At 44.2% G+C, this 8,127-nt stretch overlaps 1 long non-coding RNA gene across 1 annotated transcript; it reads right to left on the bottom strand.

Annotated features, from left to right (window-relative positions):
* Window positions 1–1,024: 1,024 nt before the first annotated feature.
* LOC144144850 (uncharacterized) lies at window positions 1,025–2,740 on the bottom strand. Its single transcript, XR_013317357.1, has 3 exons — window positions 2,674–2,740; window positions 1,711–1,786; window positions 1,025–1,296 (listed from the first exon to the last, which is right to left on the bottom strand). It is a non-coding gene; the product is annotated as an uncharacterized LOC144144850 (long non-coding RNA).
* Window positions 2,741–8,127: the final 5,387 nt, after the last annotated feature.

Genomic DNA, 8,127 nt, shown 5'->3' with positions numbered 1-8,127 from the left:
ATCTGATCGGCGTGAAATTATTTTTTACCAGCTGTGGTGTAGCATCCCGTCCTCATCAAGTTAAAGCAACACGGAGTGTTGCAGAAATTTATACGGAATGAATTTGTATTGGAATTGGCGGAACTTTGAAGAAACTTTTGTGGAATGGCTTGGTTTTTGGGACTGCAGGCGTATCATGTTTTCCGAATTGGGTGTTACTGCTTTATTTTACATGTGTTACTTTGAACGATGATTGTAGAATCCTCAATAAATCATCGAACCAGAGAGGATACTTGGTGTTTATCTGTTTATTGCAAAACACTTTCAACTCCCTATTTTATAATAAAGCCGTCTAGACGACTGCCATAAAATATATCGAATAATGTTCGTTCCTTTTATGATTTCACGTTGTCCTCGGAACAAATATAAGAAAGAATGAGGCCATCTTTCTTTTGTAGTCCATGCTTTCCGCATTGTCATTTTGGGGGTTTTTCAGCATATGAACATTCGCTCATTTTGGTACGCGTAAGGTGACGCAGCCGCTACTCCTCAGCCGAAAATTCCACAGCTACTCCTCGCCACCTGTTATAGGTTGCTGAATAAAGTGCATGGGAACGACAGTTCGCGTTAAACGTATTTCCGGGATACGCAAAAAGTGAAGGCTTATAAGCTGAGAATTTCCGTCGTTAAGTTTGTGGCCATGTTGCTATATTGTGTTCGGTGAATTCCGAGCGTATTTTTGTGCTGATCGGCTATTTCTAATTCCGCTAAACAGCGCCCGCAGCCTGCCAGGCATTGAACATCTTTTACTTCTTCACTGCCTCTTGTAACATTCCCTGTAGTACCCTTAATGTTTTGCCGCGCATCAAGGCTACATGGTGTAAAGCTGAAATTCAGATGCTTCTATAAGTCACACCGGCGATGAAAAAAAAACGATTTCATATATAAAACGAGCTACCAGGTTTTACCGTGTCAGTGAATGGAAGTGCTGGATAAAACATCCACCTTTTCAGTAGCGTAAAGCATTCCCAGTGGAATCTAGCTGTGAAAGTGAGAATATTTTTATTTTTGCACTAGTGCTTTCAAGTGGCACCCTCACGAACGGCTTGGCATGCTGAAGCTTTCGTTACTGCTGCTGCAGGGTCTAGCCGCATAATGACGCCATGCATGCCTCGCTGATGCGGGCTTCTTCCGCGGAGGAGGTTTCCTCGGCGCTCCGTTCAAGTGGGGAAGCTGATCTGGCTTCTCTCTCCGTGGTCGTTTTGATTATGAAATCGGTTCTAGCTTCAGGCTTGGGGTCTGCTTCGACTACCGTGCCTAGAAACAGCAAACACCAGAAAATAGTTGGTCAGGAAAGAGTTCAGACAATATGGGTAAAGATAAAATCCCTTCGTACAAGGGTGCCTTGTTAAGGTATATGAAAATAGTCACCCAAAAATAATTGAAGCGCAAAACAATAGTTCTTGGCTCTGCACAGAAAGCTAATTGCAAAAACAAAATGAAATATTAGTGGGTTTTTCGCTGTTGATAAAAACGTTTTTCGTTGCACAATGTTCGAAATTTTCTAGTAAGACATTTGTATTGTAATTTATTGGCTAACAGAGCACGCCCCCTAAGAGTTAAATCCCATATGTTAAACTTAGTCGTTCTTAAAAGAGGCATTTACACTAGTACTGACTCATTTCGGGACAAGATTGCAGGCAGAAGTATAGTTTTGATAAGATCGCTTACCTGACACCAGAAGAAGGCCGCAAATGGCCAGTCCAAAGAAAATCGCCTTGCAGTTCATGATGTCAATGAGTAGAATCTGGGAACAATAACGAGAATATTCCCGTGGGTCACCCGGCAGGCTTAGTAGGACAAGGTACAGTTACATTAGAAATATTCTTGCGAGACCAAGAGGCCCCTTCATTCAGCTCACTAGAATAACGCTAAAATTGTAGACCAATGGTATGTTACGAGTAATCCTAGAACCCCTCTTCCCCGGTTTTCAAAAAATATTTAAAATTGATATTATGAAATCATTATAACGCTGTGACATACATAGTACGAATTTTGTTCGTAGAAGACAGTCTTTATTGTACAATATACTTTCAAAGAGAAAGGACGACAAACATTAGGAACGGCTGGTTCTCCTGAAACAACTACTTATAGTTCTGCTACAACCACAATATACTTCATAAAGTACCCGTGCAACAAATATCACCTATTAAAAGCCAGAACAGGTTACCCACATTTCCCGAAAATGGTAACATAAAAATTTAGGCTGACAGGGTGGCCTTCGTTTTAGCATAAGCTCTGCATGCTCTCCACAATTAGAATAACACTTCGTATGGTTCAAAAGACTGCTCTTAAAACACAAATGTCTCTTTTTCTCCTTTTGTCATTCTAGTTTTCAATTCTTGAACGTAAACTTCGTTTTTTTTGTTATCAATGCAATCGTCATATCTTTGTGCAAAGAACTGAGAGAGAACAGTGTAGAATAGAAGCATTTTCCCACATGTTCTGGAATATTTTATTATTCCAAGGTAAATGCTTTCAACTAAAAAGATCCTGTAACGAAACATCTTTACCCTTTGTTGTTTAACGAATAATTGTTATTGTACAATAGGTATGCGTAAACAATATAATTACAAAGGAGACGGCCAAAATGAAGACACCGCGGATCTCTTATATTTTATATTTTTAACTCACCGGTAGGTAGCGTGAAGCCCGGCTGCAAGAATATTCTGTGAAACGAGGTGCGACTTAGGAGCGCTTTTATTCACCGTTTCTTTTAATCACGTGCCATGGCTGACATCAGTGACGTAAAGGCTCCGAATTCATCGATAGAATGGGGTCATCAGACAAGAGGAGAATGAAAGCGTTACTGCCCTGAAACCATGCGTTCAAAAGATAAGCGAGTATTTCTGGAATGTCTAAACGGTGACCCCCAGCCCATTTGCAATCGATCTCAAATATTCAGGATTGCGTTTTCGATTATTGTATCTGGGTTCTGATAGGAGAGGCACAAGAACAAATTTGTCTTTGCGGTTCGGCTGGGAGATGTGTATTTGAGATCTGAAAGACTCCGTTTTAAAAATAAAGAAGTCTTTCAGCCTGCCGAAGCTTCCAGATAGAAAAGGAAGGTTAGTTGAATGACAGTTTTATCTCTGCGGTGACATATCTGAACCAGGGAACGAGAGAGGCGAATTTTCAAGGAGAGTAATCATTTCCATCCGTCCCGCCGTTTGATCAGCCGTCATGCTGAGGCATGGCCTTACTAAAAACATGTGTACCCTGTGCAGGTATATCAATTTAATTGAATTGCAATGATGGACATACGAGGTCGCATAAGAAACTCTGAACTCAACTGGGACTCGCAAACGTTCAAAGATCCGGCATCAACAATTGTTACGGTGGTTGTGTGATCGAAATTTTATATTGCATTCCAACTTTATGCAAGAACCGGTACTACAAACAGCGGCCGAAATTGTATGCGGGGAAAATGTCGGGTAGAACATTTACAAGAATAAACAGCGAGAAATGATTTATTTCTGAAATCAACGCAAACAACAAATAATAATACTACTAATACAGCAGAACACCGCTGTTACGTTCCTCGCTGTTGCGTTTTCCTGGCCATTACGTTCTCTTTCGTCGGTCCCGCTACAGTTCCCCTAGGATATAAAGTATTGCGAACCCCGCTGTAACCTCGCAATTGTGGGCCAGTTCCCGTATGGTACGTCGCAACCTGGAACTCCGAAGCCGCTTGGGCACCGCCATTTTGGCTTTTGATGAGTCTTGGCCTTAACCGGGCTCACTCACTCACTCAACTGGGTACAAGAACCCGCAACCGAGTTGGACAGGCCATCACCAGGTGGAAATCTGTGGAAAGCATTATCGCCGTCGTCACTGTGCTTAAAACAGAAGTTTCACCTCAGAACGCATGAACTCCGGTATGTTAGAGCCGCCACACTGTTGTAATGATGCGGGGCTGCGTTTTATATTAGGTCAGTTGGCAAAGAGCGCAGCCTTGCGCGCTGGCAAAGGGTGCGGGCCGCCTGCCGCTGACCAGGCGGTGGCGCTGCGGGCAGCGTTGAGATTTTAGTGGACGTAGTTGAGATCGGTCTCGCCGCGTCTTCTGCTGCTCCTTCCTTTGTACTCTCGGTGCTTTCTAGAATATCCATAACGACACTTGCTCCAGTTTTGTCGCAGAAAGGCCCGTTATTTTGCAGGACGCAATACTGCCTTTCGTGGTTGGTTGCATGACTTTGGCGTCTTTGTTTTGACAGGTCTTCAGGTATGTTCTGGGGAATACGGGGCACCGCGCTTTCGCTCAGGGTTCACCTGTCTCTTGGAATTCTTAGTTTTACCGTTCACGATGTGTTCGCAACAATTTAAGATGTCTGAAGGCTAACAATAAATGCCACAGCCGTAAGTGTGTCTGGAAACATTAAAGTTTTCCCGCTCCGCGCTTTTCCGAGCCTTTACCTGTCAGGTTCCTACGGCGCCTTGAAACAACGCCACGGCATGCTGCCCAAGCAATTCCGAACGGCATCCCGACGGGCAGATTCTCAATAAACCGCACCGACACTGCACAGATCCACTCAATATGTATGCACCATGGCAGCACAGAGTTAATACGTTAAGAAAGACGTATTGGCCACAATGGAGCTCAAGATAGGGGGTGATTTATTGACGCCAGTTAGATGCCGCCCCAGTTTTGTGACTTTTCTGACTCTTATCTTTTCCCGTCTTTTACGCTTTGTTGTCTAGGTCCTCTGAAAAACGTATTATGGAGCTCCACTGTAAATCCCAACTTCTGCTTGCTGCTATACTTTACCAATGATGATGATTTCGGCAATCACGCTGCGTAAATCCGAGGCTCGCGTATTGAACTGCAGGAATGCACCTGGCATTTCTTTTCTATAACTCATTTTTGTGGCTCAGTGGCTGCATCATTAGAAATTTCTACCAAGTAAATATGTTCAATATCAAGCAGACGTGAAGGTTTTTTTTTACTGTGGAAAAGAGTATAAATATCGTATGAAAACGTTTTGCTAAGCTAGAAAGGTCCACAAGTGGTAAAAATAATTCTGTTTTTCTCTCTGTCGCCTTTCAAAAACGACACCTGGTTTCGGCATTCTTGTAATTCAAATCTCAAGATTTCCCCCTAACCTTTCCATCATACACCTATTCCGAGAGAGCTTTTTGCAGAGCAGATATATAATGGTGAATCTTTAGCAACTCACATGGGTGAGAATATCTCAGCTTTTACAGCAAATGAATGAATTTACCCGAAAGTACAATGGCATCTTGAAAGGCTCCTCCACTTGCAGTGGTCCATGATTTTTTCTGGGTTTGACACTAATTTTATCTCCCCCATATTGGTTTAAGGGAAGCCTGCCAACTAGTAAGGACTATCATTAAAACGCTACGGGAGATGTGATAAAAATGGGCTGATGAGTTGTGCCATCATGAAAGATTTGGAGAAGGCTGGCAATGCTGTGGCCTCTGCTGTTTAAGGAGTCACTCCTACCATGGTTACTTGACGGATTTTTGTTAGACCGTGCTTTGAGAATGTGGAGAAAACCTTGCCGTAATACCCGGCAGTGTGGCGAGCCAGCTGCAACCACTCGACGGGGCCATCAACAAGCCATTTAGGGACAGGCTGCGGACACGTTAGAATGATTGGTTGACATTGCAAGACTACCAACTCACACCTACGAGGTGCATCAGGCACACTTCACTAAGCCAAGTAGCAAACCGCGGTCACTGCATAATGGAGGTAAATTCCGGTCGAGCTAGTAGTGCGGGCCTTCCATAACTTCAGCGTCTCGAATGCGCTGGACAGAAGAGAGGACAGTGCGCCGTGGGAAGAGCCTTGCAAAAAAAAAGGAGAGCACTGACGACAATGACGACGTCGACGAGTCAGCATTGAACATGCTACGACGAGTGCCGCAAGCGCGAAAAAGCGCATGCTTTGGTCACCAATCCAGTGCGTTTTTTATTTAGGCTTACATTCAAGGTAACTTTGCATTTTTTATGACCTTAGAAAGTTTGTGGGTCGGTTTAGAATCGAGCCTGGCCTAAATCTGAGTAAAAACAGTAGGTTCTTGATCTATAATAGGCTCACCGCATCAAGCAGTACAGAACATAAATAAAAACAGAATAAAAAAAATTGTTACTACAACGGAACCTCAAAAGTGATCCAGTTCTGCAAACACTACAACTTTGCAGCAAATAAGCTTTCATAGTGCCAATTTCCCGAAAACCAATCTGACACCAAATTTCGAGATAGCTTTAAATGCAGCAAAACCGCAATGAGAATTTATGAGAGCAGTATTTCTCCCGCACGTGGGGTGTACAAGACTACTTTCACACCAGAGTAGTGCGACATAATTGGCAGAATGATTTCGAAATGCTCTCCCCACAAGTCCACTACAACTATACATTTAACGTATCCGCGTGAATCTATGCCAGCCTAAATTCTAGGTAGACCCCCGAACTTTAGAAGCTCAGAAAATAAGTGAAGTTTTTACGCGAAAGTAAGCCAAAAAAAGCCATTGGACTAGGAATAGAACGTGAAATTTATTATGGTTGTGGGGCCCATCGTTCAGGTTCAATGCCCACTCGTCGTCGTCGTTTTTGTCGACATCGCTGTCCTCTTCCCCCAGCGCTGTCCTTACTTATACGTCCAGTGCATTCGAGACGCTTGAGGTACGGCAAGCCCGCGCAATTTCCGCGGTCAAAATTTCGCTACCTCTCTGAAATGACCGTAGCTTACCACTTGGTTGAGTGAAGCACGTTTGATGCGACTAGTAGGTGTGAGGTGTTGGTTGAGCAGCATCAACCAGCCAATGTAACGCTTCCGCAGCATGTTACTAAATGGCGTGTTGACGGTGACGCCCAGAGGTTGCAGCTGGCTCACCTTACTGCCGGGTATTACCGCAATGTCCGTACCACCTTCTGAAAGCTCGCACTTAATGCCACCGGTCTGACCAGGAGTGACATCGTAAACTGCAGAGCACACGTCGTTGCTAAACAGCCTACACCCATTTTTTGTTGAAGGCACCACTCATTCATGCATTATGATGGGTTCGTACGACATTTTTAGGAAACCTTTATCTTTGGAGGAGTCTACCGCTTAGAAATGAATTAGGGCGGCTTCTGTTGCCCATCGACCGTGCAACACAACATCACGGTGGTGCTCGGCTTCTCGTAGTCTGCAGTTATGACTTTCACTTGTTTTGCTCGCATCTCTCTTTTCATATAGTGTGTAGGCCACAGGAATACACCGGTGTCCGATCGGCGCTTCCTATCTGATCCAGTCTGTACTCCGTTTTAGTTGCTTCTTGATAACCAAGCGCTGGAATGTGTCTAGGTTTTTCTCAAAGTCAGGGGTTTGGTTTTGGCAGAGATGTTCACCGCCTCAGGCTAAACCCGAATCACTTTATTAAACGTGTGACCCAGCCAATGCTGGCCTTGAAACAAGTCCGCGTGATGCCTCATATGTTTGCGATCTCCCTCGCCTTTGCCCGACTTACTTCTGTTTCACAGGATTTCAGAGCTCTCTTTGCTTCCGGATAAAGTCAGCTCTCCACCCCGTGGAGTCGACCACTTTTGGGTACTGTGAAGGGCATTTGCTTGGCAGCGCAGCTGAAAAGTTGATTTCACTGCGACCGTGACCACTGCACATTTTTTTATCGACACTGAACTCGCACTGTGTTTGAGTTTTGAAGTTTTTTCGACATCCAAAATTACCTTCTGCCTAAAACACGCGGTGCTGTGGTAGCGCTTGGTCGGCATTGATGGTCCATTGGTGTTGGTGGTGAGCGCCGCTGTTCTACACAGGCGGACAATTTTCGATATCTTGTGGTGGTGTAAGCAGGCAATAACAGAACACTTAGAGCGACTTTCATAACGTTTGAACACGAAAAAAGGAGCCCGAAAACGTGCAAGCTGCAACCCTGTGGCTGCGACAGGGCGTGAGCTGTCTAGTGGTGACAGGAAAGCTGCATCCGCAAGTGTAGACAGACGGCTGATATTTTAAACGACCTTTTTTTTTTTAAAAAAACTAATTACCTAGATTCGACTCAAAAGTATCAGCGAGGTGCGGGTAGCTCGACTGATGAGCTTTTGTGCACCGATTCAGTCCAGCTCAAT

The sequence above is a fragment of the Haemaphysalis longicornis genome, unplaced genomic scaffold, assembly GCF_048455015.1.
Source record: "Haemaphysalis longicornis isolate Haplotype H1 unplaced genomic scaffold, Haemaphysalis longicornis Haplotype H1 scaffold_7, whole genome shotgun sequence".
NCBI classification, from domain to species: Eukaryota; Metazoa; Arthropoda; class Arachnida; order Ixodida; family Ixodidae; genus Haemaphysalis; species Haemaphysalis longicornis.
The sequence above is the reverse complement of the archived record's forward strand: the minus strand, read 5'-3'. Positions and strand labels throughout refer to the sequence as shown.